Source organism: Mauremys reevesii, linkage group 3 (assembly GCF_016161935.1).
Source record: "Mauremys reevesii isolate NIE-2019 linkage group 3, ASM1616193v1, whole genome shotgun sequence".
NCBI classification, from domain to species: Eukaryota; Metazoa; Chordata; order Testudines; family Geoemydidae; genus Mauremys; species Mauremys reevesii.
This window is the reverse complement of record NC_052625.1, coordinates 113,559,025-113,578,975: the sequence shown is the minus strand read 5'-3', so window position 1 is coordinate 113,578,975 and position 19,951 is coordinate 113,559,025. Positions and strand designations below refer to the sequence as shown.

Here is a 19,951-nt window from a genome sequence, read left to right as displayed (position 1 = left end):
GTGATAATGTTATTACTGTACTTAGTCCTGCCTGGAGTGCAGGGGACAGGACTAGATGGTCTGTTGAGGTCCCTTCCAGTCCTACACTTTTATGATTCTATGTAATTTATTATATTTATTTTTCTTATTAGTGTTTATTTTTATTAATGATAGTTATTATTGTAGAAGCAGCAAAGAATCCTGTGGTACCTTATAGACTAACAGACGTTTTGCAGCATGAGCTTTCGTGAGTGAGTACCCACTTCTTCGGATGCAAGAGACTAAGGTCCAATCAAGAATGAGGCCCCATTGTGTTAGATGCTGTACAAACACAATTAAATAGACAAGATAAGACCAAGGGTTGAGGGAGAGGCAGAACCCACAAGCTGAGTGAACAGTGTGATGGCAGCAAACACCATGTTAGTGCTATGATTTTTTTTTTGGTGGTGGGGGAGGAGTTAGGAGGGGATAAATTAAATGGAAAGAAAATAAGGGAGAGGGAACATGGAAGGGAAGGGGATGTGGAGCAGGGAAGAAGAAGATAATAGGGGCAGATGTGGAGTGAGGCTAAGGAGAAGGGAGGGAGGGAGAGAGTGGAAGGTTTGGAACGAGCAGCCAGGCAGCACAGGGCAGAAAAGGTCCTGTCAAAATGGATGTAAGCAGGATCTGAATGAACTCTCCTCTGACATCTTGTGACGCACTGGCGGGGGGGCAGGGAAGACTTCAGGAGCAGACTGTGTTTGCATAGACACGCCTACTCTGCCTAGGTGTGCAGCATAATGGAGCTACAAAAAATGACCAGTTTTGGCTGCTTTGGGGTTACAGATCATTCTACTATTTGAATGCAGGGATTATGGAATATTGTTAACCTTATTAAATGAGTAAAGGGCAGCAGAACTGTGCTTAGTATGCCCTGACTGATGGGATCACTCTAAACTGAACCTCACTGGCTAAGCAGGAAGTAGGAATACCAGTAGAGAGGGGGAAAGGGAAGAGAAGAGGTACCTGTGTTCCTACTTGGTGATATGGAGTCTACCTAAAGAGTTCTAGACATCATTTGACCTGTCCTTCTTTAATGTTTAATGGCACAGCTGTAGTAGATGCAATTAGGAGTTCATGTTTTCAGTTGGTGATTTTTAGAGCTGCCTTTACAGCTGAGCAAGTCTAGGGGCTAAGCCTCAGATCTTGTGTGAGAACAGTGAAAGGCAACGCAGAAACTGCACTGACGGTAAGGTTCCCCACTACCTGCTGAAATCACTGAAAGCTGGGTTAAGTTGTGGAATCTCGGAATGTGACATCACAGCAGCAAGCAGCACTGGCTGCTGGTGGTAGCAGAGAGATGGTGGCAGTGGTGGTAGATAGCAGTGGGAGAGAGACAGCAGTAGCTAGGAGCCAGTTGCAAAGGCGGCAGCAGCGAGGCATTGCTCAACACCCCACCTTGTGAACACACCTCTGACCTCTGGGTCACCAACTGTGAATGGGGTGCCGTGGAGGGAGGGAGAGGGTTGAGGTGTGTTAATGGAAATTTGTTTGTTGGACTTTCACACCACAAGGTAAGAAACTGAGGCAAAGGACACTGCCCAATGCACTGTGGGGTGGATGTTTGCCTATGGTCACATGCTTTTGAATCGTGGCTTTGGTGTTTTCCCAAATTAATGCTGGATCCCCTTTTTCCTTTTAATAACCTCTTACTTAGTTCCCCAAGGTCACAAGGCAGAGGGGAGGCATCCCTGTGGTGCTAGTTTGCTCATATTGTTGAGGAGGTATCTTCCCTGTGCTGTCCCAGATCCAGAGGGGTGTGGTTGGAGGATAGGTGGTGCCATCTGGGCACCATTTTACGCCCCTCACTACCAACGCAGCAGTCTCTGCTTTGGCAGCTGCTGCAGCTGCTGTTACCAGGGGCTGGAGCTGTTGGCTGATTCTATGATTTTTACCTACTTTACCCACAAAAACAAACTTCCAATTAACGATCAATCTTCACTTTGCTATATTTTCAGTCAGACATATTTTAAGTGCCACGGACAACAGAAAAAAGTTTCTAACAGAGCATCCATATTTCAATTGCATGACATCTCTGGAGCCCTTTATAGCTTCCGCTGTCTTATGGACACTGCAAGTTTTTGGGGAATTGGTAACGAGTATCCTGATTGTAAGGTTTTCTCTCCCACAGCACAGAAATAGACTGTGCGGCTATTTACAAATTTGGTTCTTTGATTAGCGGCTTCTGTATATTTGATTTTGTTCTTTAGCTAATCTCATTTGTATATAGAATTACAGGGATACTTTAAAATCAAATAAGAGACTTTAAACATTTCTGATGCTTCCCCCCTTGACTTACCACTTACTTACTGGGTACAGTACATAGAAGTTAAAGGATGGTAAACATTTGTTCACCTTGGTATTTAGCAGGAAAGCCCTACTTTTCAGATGGAATACTCTACCCATTAATATTCGTAAAAATTAAGTAAAGGTTGATATTTTCCCCTTAAGATTACCTGTACTATCTGCTCCTATCACTCTTCCTGGTGGTATTTGCAATGTTCTGAAGATCCTTTTGGTGAAAAAACTCCTCTCCATCAGCTTTAAATTATAACCACCAATTTTTGTGATCCCTCTGTTATGTGAACAGATCTCACTCAAACTCTTGTTACAGTCATTTTAAATACACATGTACCACCATGAAATTCCCTCTTGCTCTCCTCTCAAGGCTAAATGCAATCTACTCTTGAAGCCTTTCTTCATAAGAGAGACCTTCTAATCCCCAAATAAACCTTGTAACTTTTAAGAATGTGAATATCTTTTACAGTTATCACTGAGTCTTATTTTTTCATCCTTATTTGTACATGTGCTGGAGTAGTATTATTTATTAAGAATGGTATTGTACCATAGAACCTTTGTGGACAGAAATTCCATGCTTGAATAATAAGAGAATAGCAGTAGGAATATACTGTTGAGCACTTGACCAGGATGGTGATGGTGATTATAAAATGTTCAGGGTGATTAGAGAGGCTACAAAAACAGAAAACCCAGTAATAATGGGAGATTTCAATTAGCCTCATATTGTACATATTGTACATATTGTCACCTCATAATGGGATGCAGAGCTAAAATGTCTAGACACCATTAATAATTGCTTCTTGGAGCAGCTCGTCCTGAAACCCACAAGGGGAGAGTCAATTCTGGATTTAGTTCTAAGCGGACCGCAGGATCTGGTCCAAGAGGTGAATATAGCTGAACTGCTCAGTAATAGAAACTACAATGTAATTAAATTAACTTCCTTTTGGGGGGAGGGGGATACCAAAGAAACTCATCACAGTAGTATTTCACTTCAAAAAGGGGAACTACACAAAAATGAGGAAGCTAGTTAAATGAAAATTAAAAAGAATAGTCACAAGAGTGAAGTGCCTGCAAGCTGCATGGAAACTATTTAAAAACACCATAATAGAGGCTCAAATTAAATGTATGCCCCCAATAAAAAATAATAAGAGCGCCGAAAAAATGCCACCATGTCTAAACAGAGTAAAAGAAGCAGTTAGAGACAAAAAGGCATCCTTTAAAAACTGGAAGCCAAATCCTATTGAGCAAAATCAGAAGGAGTATAAACTCTAGCAATTCAAGTGTAAAAGTATAATCAGGAAGACTCAAAAAGAATTTAAAGAGCAAGTAGCAAAAGACACAAAAACTAACAGCATTTTTTTAAGTTCATCAGAAGCAAGAAGCCTGCTAAACAATCAGTGGGGCCACTGAATGATTGAGGTGCTGAAGGAGCACTCAAGGAAAATAAGGCCATTGTGGAGAAACTAAATGAGTTCTTTGAATCTGTCTTCAGTGCAGAGGATGTGAGGGTGGGGGATTCCCACACCTGAGCCATTCTTTATGTGACAAATCTGAAGAACTATCCCAGATTGAGGTGGCAGTTGAGGAGGTGTTGGAACAAGTTGATAAATTATACAGTAGTAAGTCACTGGTATTCAGATGGTATACACCCAAGAGTTCTGGAGGAGCTCAAATATGAAATTGCAGAACTGCTAACTGTGGTATGTAACCCATCGCTTAAATCAGCCTCTGTGCCAGATGACTGGAGGATACCTAATGTAACACCAATTTTTTTTAAAGGCTCCAGAGGTGATCCTGGCAATTACAGGCTGGTAACCCTAACTTCAGTACCCAGCAAATTGGTTGAGTAAAAAAAGTAAAGAAAAGGAATTATCAGACACATAGATGAACACGATACATTGGGGAAGAGTCAACATGGCTTTTGTAAAAATGAAGTCATGCCTCACCTCTCTATTAGAATTCTTTGAAGGAGGTCAACAAGCATGTGGACAAGGCCAGTTCATTGGATATAATGTACTTGGATTTCAAGAAAGTCTTTCACAAGGTCCCATACTAAAGGCTCTTAAGCATAGTAAGCAGTGATGGGATAAGAGGGAAGGTCCTCTCATGGATTAATAACTGGTTAAAAAAAGATAGGAAACAAAGGCTTGGAATAAATGGTCAGTTTTCATAATGGAGAGAGGTAAATACCACTGTTGCCCATGGATCTGTATTGTACAACATACTCATAAATGAAGGAGGTGAACAGTGAGGTGGCTAAGTTTGCAGACAATATTGAATTACTCAAGATGGTTAAATCTAAAGCTGACTGCAAAGAGTTACAAAAAGGTCTCACAAAACTGGGTTACTGGGCAACAAAGTGGCAGGTGAAATTCAGTCTTGTAATACATATTCAAAAACAAAATCCCAACTATACATACAAAATGATGGGGTCTAAATTAGTTATCATTCAAGAAAGATCTTGGCGCCATTGTAGTTCTCTGAAAACAATTGCTAAATATGCAGCAGTAATCAAAAAAAGCTAACAGAATGTTAGGAACCTTAGGAAAGAGATAGATAATAGGACAGAAAATATCATACTGCCTTCTATACAAATCCATCTTGAATACTGTGTGCAGATGTGGTCACCACATCTCAAAAAAGATATATTGGAATTCGAAAAAGTACAGAGAAGGGCAAAAATGACAGCTTTCATATGAGGAGAGATTAAAAAGCCTTGGACTGTTCATTTTAGAAAAGAGATGAATAAGGAAGGATATGATAGAGGTCTATAAAATCATGAATGGTGTAAACAAAGTGAATAGGGAAATGTTATTTATTACTGCACAATGCAAGAACTAGGGGTCACCCAATGAAATTAATAGGCAGCAGCTTAAAAAATAACATAAGGAAGTACTTCTTCACACAATGCACAGTCAACCTGTAGAGCTCATTGCCAGAGTATGTTGTGAAGGCCAAAGGTATAACTGGGTTCAAAAAAGAATTAGATAAGTTTGTGGAGGATAGGTCCATCAATGGTTATTAGCCAAGATGGTCAGGGATGCAATCCAGGCTCTGGGTGTCCCTAAACCTCTGATTGCTAGAAGCTGGGACTGGATGACAGAGGATCGATGACTCGATAAATTGCCCTGTTCTGTTCATTGCCTCTGATGCATCTGGCACTGGTCACTGTTGGAAGACTGAATATTGGGCTAGGTGGACCATTAGTCTGATCCAGTATGGCAGTTATTAACTGGCATCTAACTTTCACTTAATGGTGGTGCACTATTTAATTAGACTGTGATTGCTGATGAAGCAGTTTATAGTCTTCACGGCTCACAAGGAAGAGTGGTGAGGAAGGGACTGGAGCTAGCAGAAGCAAGCTTGCTATCAGGCACATGATGTTTCCTCAAGCAGTCATATGATACCCTTATTCATCTCTCTGGGGTTTTTGTCCTCTTTCATGTTTTTCAATTTTTTTAGGTGACTATCCAGTCTATAATACATAGGAGACCTTGGCGTATTGTCATGTATGTTTCAGCCCCACTCTGTAAGAGACTGAGATGGGAGCATTTAGCCCTTTTATGCTTAATTGTAAGTTGAACCTGAAGCTGTTGCATTCTTCACTGACTTTCCCAGCTAAACTATTGCAGGAATATTACTACAACCAACAGTGCATACTGAACAAGAATCTGGAGGTGGTCAAATTATAAAAACTATAGGTGCCTTTCACTTTCATTTCTCCCAGAGCTATGTCACAACAATGAAGCTGCAGGCTGTCTGATCCTCCTGGAGAATTGGTGTTAAAGGCAAAATGAAATGCTAGAAACTACAGATTACTAGAGGGAATGAGAAAACACTAAAAAGATCTCCTGAAAAGCAAGGATCACATGGGAGGTGAACTTATTCTAAGAACACAGTGACTCTCTTCTTGCAAGAGAAAACTGTTACCTGGATGCGTTCCAACTTGTCTGATAGACAAGGAAGTACTTCTTCACACAATGCACAGTCAACCTGTGGAACTCATTGCCAGAGGATATTGTGAAGGCCAAAAGTATAACTGGGCAGAAATAAAGAAACTTGTTTTTACACAGTGTCAGAATGAGGGGCAATAATCAGATGCCATGTAAATAGCATTACCACCAGCTGTAGTATCAGTCTGCTTATTATACATGTGCTTTGTTTGAGGCAATCTTTTCAGTTTTCCTGATTTAAAAAAAAAAATCTTTCTTGCATCTGTGCTTATTCTTATGATTTGATAAGCCAATATTTCATACACCTGGAAGGCCACAAAGCTGATATTTTGGGGTGTCTGGAGTCCATAGTTCCTGTGAAGAAGGTTTTTTTGAATCAGGTCTTAATTCAATATTTTTTTATTTTTACTAGTTTCATATTCGTGAAAGATGTTGGAATGGCAGCCCTGATGACGGGAGTCCCCTGCATAGGCCTGATCCAAAGGCTGCCATTGGTTTCAATGGGTTTTGGATTAGGGCCTATAACCAACGAATAGGTTCAGCAAGGATAACAATGAGGCAGACTTTCCTGCCATCATACCTTGTCTCTGAATTGGAGGGACCATTTCTAGGGCTGAGAGTTGCTCATTCTCTATGCCCTTTTCCCTCTTGGTTGAGATGCTAACAGTGGTCTTGTAGGTTTTTGTGAAGTAAAAATGGGTTTGAGGTCTGTTTCATATGGGTCACTGATGAGTTATGTCATTTTTATTGGCTTTTTAAATTTGTTGTTTGCCCTTTCTTTCATGCCATCTTTAATAATCAACATGTTTCTCTTGTTCTTGCTTACAGGCAGCGGGGCCACATGTGTTCTGCTGTTACTAATAGTGTGTGTTTAGCTGGTTGGGAGGCCATGGTGGGCAGAGTGTGACTGGATATGTGTGAGAACTGCTGTGTGAATACTATGACTAGTACGCTTGCCCTGAAGACCGAAATAAATACTCTGGGTAGGATTTGCAAAGCTACCTTATGAATTTGGGTGCTCATTTCCTGTTAGTAATCTAACAGCCAAATCCCAGTCCCACCCTTTATTCATGCCCATACTCCCTCAAAACACAGCGTGAAATCCTGAGCTTGTATTTATTATACGTTTTTGTAAAACACACTAACTTTATCAGTTCCCTATAATTATACACATTCTAACCCAGGTGCATCTAGTCATGATGTGCTGATGCTGTCACTTTGGGTCATGTGCAACAAATGATTGCAGGGGAGTTGGAAAATGTACTTTCCTGGAAACTGCCATAGAACACAACTCAAAATGTTGAGCACTTTGAATCAATGGCAGCTGCATTAATTTTACAATGTACTCTTTTTCGACCCTTAGCAAAAATTTTATTGTAAATCTTTCAATAATGCTGAGAACTTTTGATTATTCCACCCTACATTTCTCTGGTGTAAAAGCCTATTTTAAATTTGAGTAAAGGTCTCTGAAAATTAGTTACAGACTTCAGATTTTATGTACCTTTTTAGGGGTCAAATTCTGCCTTTGGATGCTCATCGATTGCTCCCATTAAAGTCACTGGAAGCTCCATGCACATGTGTGAATTTTCTGTCTGAGGCCTACAACAGAATTACAGCCAGTGGGAGCTGTGGGTGGCCATGCCTGCTGAAGGTCAATGTAAACACTGTCTTGCGGCCTGCCAGCGGATTACCCTGACGGGCTGCATGCGGCCCACAGGCTGCAGGTTGCCCACCACTGGGATAATTTATAAGCCTGTAGGCGGGGTAAAAGTCCCCTGACTCACACTATGACCCATATTGTACCATCACATGATGAAACACATAGGAGGGGAACAGAGGGCCCAAGAACTCAGTCAAGATTATTTTTGGAGTTTCCTTCAAGTGCTTCTAACAGGGTTAGGGGCCTGGATTGGCCTCAGAGGGAATGGAGATCAAGGCCTACAACCCCCCAGGATCCAATCCTACCAGGATTCTCTAGAAAAGAATGAATGCCATTTTTGGGCACACCTTTCTCATTGTTAGTATTCTTGCCCATGGTGAGGGGACAGTAAAGAGTAGGAATTAATACTGCTTCGAGCAGTGATCATTCCTGCTGGGTTAGCCAGTAGTATGAGGACAGAATGCTGCATAGACTGGCTGCTCTATCCCCTACTATCAAACCACAAGCATTCACATTTGACTCTGGGATTCTGGGCAGGCTTCTTGGGAACCGGGATGAACCTGGCACTTGCTCTGCTTTGCTCCCTGTTTCCACTTCTTTTGGGGGATTCTGTACTTCCCCTACAGAATAGAAGAGCCTAGGTTCCAAATAGTGGTATCTCTGGGATCCTCTGTAAAATAAACAAACAATAATCATCTCACAAGGGTCCCTTCTTCCCACACTATCCTTCACTGGACTTTCCTGTTTGCTCAGTAGAAAGCATTCTTCTTATTATGAACACTGTTTTATTTCTCGGCACTATTTCTCTTTTTATACTGTTTGTCCAAAGCTAACCAACTCTGGTATGAAGGCCTTTCTCTAGTGATTGGAAAAGAAGCTTCATGTAGTTACCGAAGCAACTCACTGAGGAAAGAACTGAACACGTTTTTTATTAGATGTCAATTAAAATGAAACAGATTGGGGCAGAGAGCAATGGGGATGTTTTAACCTCAAGCTATTGGATTCCATTTTCAAATTACACTGTAGTTTAATCCCAAGAATCAGTCGCTTGCTGCAGACAACCAAGTTTTTGATGTGTTCTTTGTTGTGTTTTCATTTCTGTAGGGCTAGCAGGGGGTGCCTAGGTTACTGTTATGGAACACAAATTGCATTCCTAAACCTTAGGAATCAAACATTTTGAAGCACTATAGTGTGTTAAACATAAAGGCATGACTATTTCACTGTTCTCTAGAAACTCTCACTTGCTTCCTTCTGTAGAATATTCTACAAATTAATTAGTTGGTGGGTCTGAATTACCTGTTTTTTATTACATATGCAAAGACAGAATACCACATTTTATTCTTTTGATGTAAATCATCGTGTAGTACTCTGTAAGTACTGTACTGCTCATTTTCCCCCCTTGTTCATAACCTATTTCATCCCCTTTTGATTTATGTCTGTTACATGTGTGTGGTCATGAATGCAAAATGTATCCCTATGAATGAAAATAGGTCAGTTGCTTGTACAGATCTGGGAGAAATTGATGCCTTTGTAGGCTCTCATCTGAAGAGCTCAGGTCTAAAATATAGATCAGTTAAGACTGACAGTGCTGCTACCAGATAGAACGCGTGTAATGGCTGTGAAGCTTATACTGCTTAATGTTTAGGGTCAAATCCTTTGCTTATGAGGATTATCTTTTATTTTAAGGATTGCTGGGATGGGGCTGGGATCTTGTTCATTCTCTGTGTGTTTGAATACAGACCAACATACTATGTGTTGTTGTTTTTGTAAGCCTACTTCTGATCATACATGGATGTTACTTCCCTTACTTTTATTTCTACCATGTGCTTCATCATTGATTACTGAAACCAAAATGGCATCACAGTTTTATCTTCCTATGCATGATTAGTAAATTAATGACTATTGTCAATAGTACTGCCCACCAAATAATCAATGGTCAGGTGAAAATCAAACATCAGTTATTACAAACATATTTACAAAACAATTTAGACATTTGAATACTGAAAAGACAGCTGAGACACCTTGCCAAAGGTTGCCATACTCCCTTATGTAGATCCAAATGTGTTTTTGTATATCCCCCAAAGTGCATCTATTCAGGGCTGGCTCCAGCTTTTCTGCCACCCCAAGCAGCCAAAAAAAAAAAAAAGCTGATCGACGGCAGCTCTATCGTGCTGCTTTATTCTTTGGCAGCAATTCGGCGGCGGGTCCTTCACCCCCTCTCTTCCTCTTCGGCGGCACTTCAGTGGCAGCTCAAAGTGGAAGAGAGGGACTGAGTGACCCACCGTCAAATTCCTGCCGAAGACCCGGACGTACTGCCCCGATACCGGACGGAGTGCCACGCCTTTGTATTGGCCACCCTAAGCACCTGCTTCCTTAGCTGGTGCCTGGAGCCAGCCCTGCATCTATTATAAATAATGTCAGAGACTTTCCCACACAATAAACAAACAATTCAGATGCAAGTTAACGTCTGTATTCTGGGCTGTATATGCTATATCCATTGCATGTGCAGAAACTCATGATAGGGCTCAGAAATCTCTGTTTCTCTGACCAGTAATGGCAACTGCAGTTATGTTTTTGCAGAACAGTAAAACTGAGTTTATATAATCTCACATTTTGGTCCAGTTGTGTGGGTTCCCTCTTCTCAGGAGATAGGTGGAGTTATCAGAGCTAACTTGATCTCAGGTTCAGTAATATATTCAAGGGTAAATATTTGTCAGATAGAATTCAAAGGATTCTGACATTTGAAGATAATCCTCAAGATATAGACACACACAACATAATCCATTAGCTGACTTTTACAGAACTAAACTGGCAGGATGAAGAGGACTGGGTGACATTCAGAGTACATTTTCAAAATGCTGTGCAGGTTTTTAGCCATGCGACTCGTGTTCGGGTCAATGAGAGCTGCACATCTAAAGCCTAGGACAATGCTTTGAAAACTTAGCCTCGTGTTACAGGATGAAATCTCAACAATGCTTTCAAAACCTTCTAGAAGGTGGCAGAGTTAAGTGTTAAAATAATGGAAAGGGGGGAGTCAGCTTTCACTCCTCTTCTAAAAGCGGATGAGTGTTCCTTTCCTCTCCTTGACTTGGGCAAGCAGACCATGCTCCCATGTGCAACTCCCCCTCCTCATTGGTTGGTGTAGTGAGCTCTCCTCCCTTTTCTTTCAATCTCCTTTAACCTCTGGGTTGGAGGATGTCAGAGGACACACTTTAAGAGCAGGCATCTCAGAAAGTTCCTTGTCAGCTAATGATTTTGGGAGGCTCAGGAGTTTGAGATAAATATTTCATTACAAACAGGGCTGGCTCATCAGCTCAGGAAAAGGAGGCACAGCCTAACCAAGATTTTCTAAAAACTACAAAATACATTTTGCATATTCTTTTAAAATTGATAAGTGTATAGGGATTTATGGTCAAATTATGATTTGATGTAAATGTCACAACTTATTCTCTCTCCAGTAGCCAAATGTAACACCAGAAATTGTGAAGTTTGAAGTGCTAGGTGAAGCTTGAATCTTGGTTTAGCTAATTGTGCCTCACAAAGCTGCCTCATTACCAGGGCAATTTACCACTCCCCAGAGTGACTTTGTAAGGGTATTGCTGTGGTAACCACTGCTTGGTAGGGACCACAGCTGGATTGTAGCAGTTAAGCCTGGACTACAAAGTGCTTGCAGCGGTGGAAATGGGGGCCTGTACCTCTCTGGCCCTCTTCCCCATGGGGGCAGGCCTAATGGATGTGCGTGAGGCGTCAACAGTGGTGGCTTCAACTCTCAGGTCCGCCTGCTGCTGCTTCACTATTAATAAGGTAGGCTTTTAATAGCTAGTAAGTTATACATTGGGTGGGGGAGGAAATAACTAATTGTGATTTGTGCCTCACCTGTTAAAAAAAAAAAAAAGCCACCAGCCACCGCTGGTTATGAATCTATTGTACGAACTGGCCATTTGTTTTCTGGAAATGGCCAGAAATAGCATAGAACTTGTGGGTTTATTTACTTAAATTATCCTGATTTGTATCAGAGCACATCCTCTCTCATGGAAAACTTCCACAAAGCATATAAACATCTACTTGCTACCAACCTAAGTGGGACCCGCACCATCCTGGATTAGGAAAACCTGTCTCAGGGAGTGGTTTTCCTGGGACCCGGGGAGAGCTGGCACATACGGGAACCTCCAAATCAAGTAATAAAACTAGTAGCTCAAACTACTCTGCTCCCTGGTCCACTTCTTGCAGGAAAACAGCCATCAGTTCCCCTGTTTGGCTTAAGCTGCTGCTGCTCTCCCAGAGAGAGAGCAGGGAGGATCCAGTTCCTGAGGAGCTAGGGCGGAGGGGCAGTAAAAGGAGCTGGAGCTGGGGGCCAATGAATTTGTAAGGAACAGGGGCTCTGCTCCTCCCTCCCTTCCAGTAAGACAGCTTTTGCTTCTCTTAGGTCTGAGTTACTAGTTTTTTTGGAGAGAAAGATTAGTAGGTTGTAGATTGTTGTAATAAGCCATAAATCCAGTGTGTGACTGAGGTCTGGTCTACACTACAGACCTATAACAGTATCCACACCCCAAGCAATATAGTGATACCGACCTCACCCCCCATGTAGACAGCACTATATTGGTGGGAGAGCTTCTCTTGTCGACATAGGTAGTGCCTTTCAGGAAGGTGGATTAACTATGCCAATGGGAGAGCTCTCTCCTGTCGGCTTAGAGCATCTTCATTAAAGTGCTACAGTGGTGCAACTGCACCGATGCAGAGTTTTAAGTGTAGATGTGTCCAGGGACTGCCAATGGGATGGTGTAAACATGCATGTGTATGGCACAGCTGTGAGCGCTCCTGAGTTTTGAACATCTTTGCTGCAGAACTGGAATCCTGGTCAGTACCCCAAGGCAGTGCCAGATGGCAGGTTCCTCACGGTCTGCTCCCTGCTTCCTTTCAGTAAGACAACTAGCAACTCCTGGTCTAGAAGGGTCTGTTACCGTTATTGGCGGGAAGAGGGAAGCAGAGAGCTCTGGAATTTGTGTGTGTCTGAGAGGGAAAGGAGCTGGAGCCCTAGCTACTCCAGGGCATCCTGGAAGCAAGAGCTAACTGGAGAGCACCCATGTGCTACTGTGGCTCTAATTCTCTCCCCCATAACAACCTGCGTAGGGGCTCGCTGGGAGCAGAAGCTGCAGGGTCATGGGGTAAACAGATGGAAAGAGAACTATACACATCCCTCCCACTCATCCCTGTGAAAGATGGGAGGGATGCCCCTTGAAAATACCAGAGTAGAGAATAAGCGTGAGGGGATTGCAGGCTACTAGTCCAAAGAAAACTGCAGATCATAGCAGGTATAGGCCTATAGGGAAGAAGATTGGTTGAGAAGGGATGGGCTCTCCATAGTTTACAGCTCCTTAGCTAAACACTCCAAACATTGACAGATTCATATTTAAAATAATTCACAATTCCCTAGAAGGTACAATTCTCCCTGTTAAGTACAGAGGGTGGTTTGAGATATTCACATTGTGTTGTCTTGTCAGAATTTGGCCCATAAGTGGCAATGAAATAACAAAGTGTCATCCATTATCTAGAACTTTTCATCTATTGATACAATAAATACAAGTTCAGTTACCACCACCCACTCTCTGGTGCTTGGGAAGCAATTTTCTTTTCTATACTCTCTCTCCATTGCTCTTTTTTATGGCTCAGACTCTTCTAGTGTTGCTAACCTTGAAAATCGTGAATCAGGCCCCAAGACAATCATGAGATTTTTAAAAATAATACATTTTGGATTCTTTTTATTTGCCTGCTGGATGTTGAGCCTTCAGGATACATTCAATTTGCGTTTTCAAGAGTTTCTTTACAATCATGAAGACAAGAAAATTACTTTTTAAAAAATGGAATCTGAAATTCCCACATAATAACCTCCAGGAGCTAGGACATTAAGAAAAAGTACCAAAGCAAGAATCGCAATAAAATGAAGGAAATTGGTAACACTGTTATAACGGAGAGCTATCATACCAATTTTGTGATACAAATGCTGGTAATGCAGTGAAATATTGCCTTATTATAAATGAGCACCTTTTAAAATCTTCAATATAAAGTCTTCTCTCATGGAAACAGGGATGCAAGTATCATGTCAGCACTGGCACTTGTTCCAAATATTAAGCTGGGTAACATACAGTGTATGTGAAACATAATTTTAATAAAAATATCAGATGTGTAAAAATCTATTGTTTATTCCTTTGGGCTTAGACATTAAGTATTTTACTTTTGGTCTTTGAAGCCTAAAGCTTTGAATGAAGTTCTCTTACTGCTTTAGCAAAACCCAGATGTTAAGAGATTTGGGTGTTGGTAAACACTCCATCATACACTCCTTGTGGTTTGCATTCTTGAGACTAGATTTGCTAATATAATAGAGACTATTAATAAAATGATTAACGTTAGCCTCCAAATTAAATTATCTGCTATTTTTGCTCAGTTGAATAAAAATGAAGACATCCCTTGCCGCTCCCCCCAAATAAACAAAAATTCCCAGAGCTTTCAAATATTTATGACAACAAAAACAGACTATATTATGCACATATACTGTTGTTATAGTTTATATATTATTTACATAGGACTACCAGTTATGATATTATATGTTTCTCCCCAAAGATTTGTTTGAAAATCCAGAAAGGAGTAACCAAAAACACCAGCCATGTAACCTTCAATTCTAGTTTCTCTTTACAATTGCTTTAAAGTAGCAACATAGCTTTTAGACTTGTCTATCTTGACAAGCTTACCTTGCCCCTTGGCCTGCACTGAAGAACTTTGGTGCAATCCAGATAGTATCTTGATTGTAAAAAGCAATGCATGCTGCCATTGGAAAACTCAAATAAAGGTTGATACATGATTTATTGCTAGACTCACAGGGGTACGTGTTCTGAATATATGGAAAGAGTTTCTGTCCACAGAAATCTCTTACTAAAAATGGGCTGTATAAATTGATATATGGTACATCCTCCACTCTGAGAGAAAACTGCAATAATCCACAGTGGGGGTGGCTGCCAACACCTGTTGAAGAGAACTAAAAAGTTTCTTTCTTTTGGGAGTGTCATAGGTTTATTCCCCACTTTGAACTTTAGCGTTCACAAGATGGGGACCTGCATGGACTCCTCTAAACTAAAATCCTAGTTTAGATCTGGTTCTTGCTGCCACCAGTCAAGTTTTAAGTGTCTGACACACTCCCTGTTCCCCCAAAACTCTCCCTGGGGAACACAGATTCAAACTTGAATCTCAACACAAAGGGAAACAACCATTTCCCCCCTCCCCTCTCCTAGTGCTTAGGAGAGATACCTGGATTCAAATTCCTTGAATCAAAACAAAGAGGGATTCACTTTTCCCCCTCCCCTTCCCCTGAAAATCCAAACAAGGGAAGAAATCAATCAAGTTCTAAAAAGAAAAGATTTTATTAAAAAGAAAGAAAGAAAGTACACTATCTCTGTAATACCAGGATGGAAAAATATCACAGGGTCTGACTTATAAACCTGGAGAGACTTCCCCCTCCCTCCTCCTCAGAATAATCAGTAACAGCAAACAGAAATAAAGAATTTTTCCAGCAAACACACAATTGCAAATACAGAAAGCAACTCAAAAGACTAATCCGCCTTTTTAACTAATACTCACTATATTGAATAGAAGAGGCTATTTCAGGAAACTTGGAGAACTTGAAGGATATGACTGGCCTCTCTTAAATCCAAAAAGAGACTAACTCCAAACAAAGAAACACAGACAAAGACTTCCCTCCACAGAGATTTGAAATTATCTTGTCCCTTGATTGGTCCTCTGGTCAGGTGTTCATCAGGTTACTGAGCTTGTTAACCCTTTACAGGTAAAAGAGACTTTAACCCTTAACTATCTGTTTATGACAGAGAGGATGAAGTGGTGGATTTCAGCACAATATGGTGTCATATGTGGAAAGCGGCTAATGCATTTGTAACTATTTAATGCTTAAATAAACTTGTTCCTTAGTGTTATATATGACGAGCACATACTGGCTGATGTTCCTCTGTACATTTAGAAATCTGGTGAACCATTTATGCCATCCCACATAATTTTGCGGATGTTTGGTACTCTCAGAAGCAATAACTTATTGTGTCTCTCTTATAATAAATTATGCTTTTTCAAGGTATCAGAGTGGGGTTTTTGGACTTTTCCCACATTTCTGCAACTACACCTTTCTCTATGCTTTGTGAATCTATTTTAGCACCTTCTGCTTGTGACCATTTTTGTGCTGTAACTTGGTATGACATGGGAGGTTTTGGTTTGTGGTCAAGCTTTTGTAGTAGGTAGCTATACTTTTTGGTGAATAGTCCATTATAATGCCCATAGCAAACAAACCAGTACAAATATACCACCTCACACAAGTGACTTCCAATTATGAATATGTCTGTGATCTGAAAGATGTGGCAATCTGATTCCACCAGAGCTATTCAGAGCACCATGAATACAGCTGGGCCCCATCCAAATTGCAGTCTCAGGGGTTTTGTCTTTCTTATTGCATATCTTTGTAGCATTCAGATTGTTCAAGATTGTACTCGGTAAAGTTTTTTCCCCTTGTGTCTAGGCTGACAGATTTGTGGCCTCCTTCTAAATATATGTATCCCCATTGAGGGCCTGCTTTATTTTATTGCTGATTCTGAAACTATTTTGCATCCTGAAAATGAAATATTATTGCTTTTTCTGATACAAGTGGTGCTATCAAAACTTAATTTAAGTGGGTGAAAACTGAGCCATCTATCACATGAAAGCAATACTCTCTTCATATTTTTCTTTTAAGAAAGTATTTCAAAGCATAACACTGTCAAGTTTCCAGCAACCTGCAAAAATCTTAAATTTTCAGAGTTCCACAAAATAAATTGTATGATATAAAATAACCTTTAAAGAAATATTAATACAGTGTGTGTGACTGTATTAGTTCCAAGAGCAATTTTAAGTTTGCTGTGTTGCCTAAGGTCACGGAATTATAGGTCAACCAAATAAAACTGTACTGAAATTCTGGTCTTAATTCAATAGGGCAAAACATGTAGAAATCTGACTCATTTCCATACAGTATTTCTGTATTCTGTAAAGAGAAAATGCAACCAGGAAGAAGCACTGTGAATATACCCTTGATTTAATGTTCTGAAATTTTGAGCCTTACTAGTAGTAGTAATAAAAATAATTTTTAAAAATTGTGTAACTTTCTACTGGTTTGTTGCAGAAGGATAAGTTATCCATCTGGTCATAAAAGACTTGTTTACATCTCAAAGACTCTTCAAAAGCTATGCATGGCCTGTTAAGATGCATACAAAGGTCAGTCATGTAAACAATTAAGCTAAAATATATTGTAGAAAAATTAATGAGACTGGGAAGATTAAAAGGAAGATAAAACATGTTCAAAGGGATTTTTTTTACTACTCTCCAGTATGTCAGTTGTGTAATTAGAAATATATTAGTTACTTGGTAGATAGTTCTTCATTGAAAGATGCTTGTGAAACCATTGTGCTGTAAGAGTGAAATATTATGTTAGTGTTAAAAGCCAGAAAATCAGTTTTTCAGATGGTTGCAATTAGAATTACATAGAATACTGTATAATATGGTGTATATCATCGCATCTGTGAATGCTGTTAAAAACTGATGGAGCAAATCAATGAGGAATGACAAGGAATCTTCCTAGGACATCTGTGTGCCTGGGATGGACGGCACTGTCATGTGGAAAGAGCAGCATGTTATCTAATATTTTCTAGAGAATGCCAACGAACACTAAAGCACAGACCAGCAGAGCACTCCTTGGGCATATCACAGATGGCATAGCTAGCTGGGCTTAGTATTTGAGGAGACGGAGAAAATGGTTCAGTAGATGAAGTGGTCCTAATATCTAGTGGATGTTGCCCATCTGCTTCACCTTAAGCTGTTGGCAAAGACATGAGGCAAATTTCCTACTTTTGTCTCCAAAAATAAGAAATGGGAAGACTACAAATGCCTTTGATGGGGTTTGACAACCTGCAACATGGTAGCATAAGCATGAGAAAGTGGTTACCATTCATAAACAAAATTTACTGGGAATAAAACAATAGAGCATGCTGATGTACAGTTTCAAGTGATCAATTTATCTGAATAAATCTTTATAGTTTTGCTTTCGACTATCAAAATCCATGCCTGAAAAATCTATGGCTCAAGTGCCACGCACCCCAGTCCTGTCTCTACCCTGACCCTGGTCTACACTATGGGGCGGGGTCCATGTAAGATACGCAACTTCAGCTACGGGAATAGTGTAGCTGAAGTTGACATATCTTATTTTGACTTTCGACAGCCGTGGCTCCCCCTGTCGACTCCGCTACCGCTGCTCGCCGTGGTGGAGTTCCAGAGTCGACGGGAGCGCGTTCGGGGATCGATATATTGCATCTAGATGAGACGCGATATATCGATCCCCAATAAACCGATTGCTGCCCGCCGATCCGGCGGGTAGTGTAGACATACCCCATGAGTAGGTAAGATTGGCAGAGAAATTGGCTGTGATAATTAGTTGATATTTTTGTCATCTGAAGTAAAGGAGGATAGAACTTAAGTGTAATATGTGTGGGTTTTATTCACCTCAGAGCAGACAGTGACAACATTAACTATCAGATGCTATGGACAGTACTGAAGCTACTTGAAACAAATTCTGCAGAAACTTTTGTCCGCAGATTTATGAAAGAAAAGGATGAGATTTTGGAGTCAAAGGGGATGATGCAAACCAGTTCAGACTAAAATTAGAGCTGAATATAAGTGCCTACTTATTTTTGTTCTCTTGCTTTTGTCATGAACATTCCTGTCACCTGCAATGTTCATATTAATTTTACTGGCAAATCAGCTGCCACCAGTGAGAATGTGTAATGTGCCAGTGCTGTCATTACTTCCTGGTGTGAGAGGGGAAATGAAATGTTCTTCACATCATCAAAGCTGATTTGGATATTGAAGTTTGTCAGTCTGTTGACAAATGATACTGAAGATTGAGGGCAAAAATAGTCCAAGTTGCTGTATAGCTCCTGTATAAGTGGTCTTATTTTGCAACTATGCACCAGACATTTCTTAATTATCAGGATATGCTTTCATATGAACTAACCCTTTCCCATGATTAGGAGGTGCTGTAAATCCATGTGTTGTGGTCAGGGGCGGCTCTACAAAGTAGGCTGCCCCAGCCAGCCAGCGCGCCGCGCCGCCCAGTCCCCCAGGCGGCGGGTCCCCTCCCCCCAGGGCAGGGCTCAGGGCCGACGGGGGAAGGCGGGACCGCCGCGCAGCAGGACTGACTGCGGCAGTCCCGGGTCCCGGGCTCGGTGGACCTGCGCATGCATGCGGCGAGCTCAGAGAGCCAAATGCCGCCCCCCCCCCCCCCCGCCCCCGCCCCGCAGCAGCCGCTGCTGGCCGCCTGAGCCCCTGGTTGTGGTTACAGGGCTAGCTGCACCTCTGACCCCTTTTTGGTCTCTCTGAGTGCACCCCCTTAACTGTCAGGTCCTAGTACTATAGGCAGCTTAGACAAGTCTCTGTCTGTTGTAATCTGTATATCAACTATGCTTACCCAACAGGTGTTACTGAGTCTGAGACTTGAAGTTCTTCCCTTCAAGAGTCTGAGACCAGTGGTGTATGTTGTGACCAGGCAGCCTCGTGGAAGCTGTTTATTTTAGAGAAGAAGGATTTTAAAATGGCAAATAGTATATTCACATCTACCTTACCTAAAGTCTTATCCCTAGGCAGGCCTAACTTCTTCAGACTTCCCTCATGAGTTTCTATGTGTCAGTCTGATTCCTCCCTACATACCCTGCACAATTCACTGAACACCTGCCGCCACTTGAAGGAGTGTTCCTTTTTCACTTGCTACAGTACTTTTGATCTTCTGGTTCCCAGGCCTTAAGCCTCATCATCAAAACCAGTTCTGTAAACTGGCTAAAGCCAGGAGGTAGAATCTTCCAAGGGAATTGTCTCTTAATCACGCTCAAGTGTTTTCTGAGAAGTGGCTTATCGTAAGCCATCTTCTTCTCTTCCTGCTTGTTTTCTGTAC

General features: G+C 41.2%; 1 protein-coding gene across 12 annotated transcripts in view; it reads left to right on the top strand.

The window, feature by feature from the left end:
• LAMA2 (laminin subunit alpha 2) overlaps positions 1-19,951 on the top strand; it is a 477,311-nt gene that overhangs the window by 86,019 nt on the left and 371,341 nt on the right. Inside the window, exon 1 of one of the 12 annotated variants that reach the window (XM_039528767.1) lies at positions 17,211-17,226. The exons of the other annotated variants lie outside the window; for them this stretch is intronic. The gene's annotated coding sequence lies outside the window, so the exon portion shown is untranslated. Of the gene's footprint in view, positions 1-17,210; positions 17,227-19,951 lie in introns of those variants that run through there. 12 annotated transcript variants of the gene reach the window in all.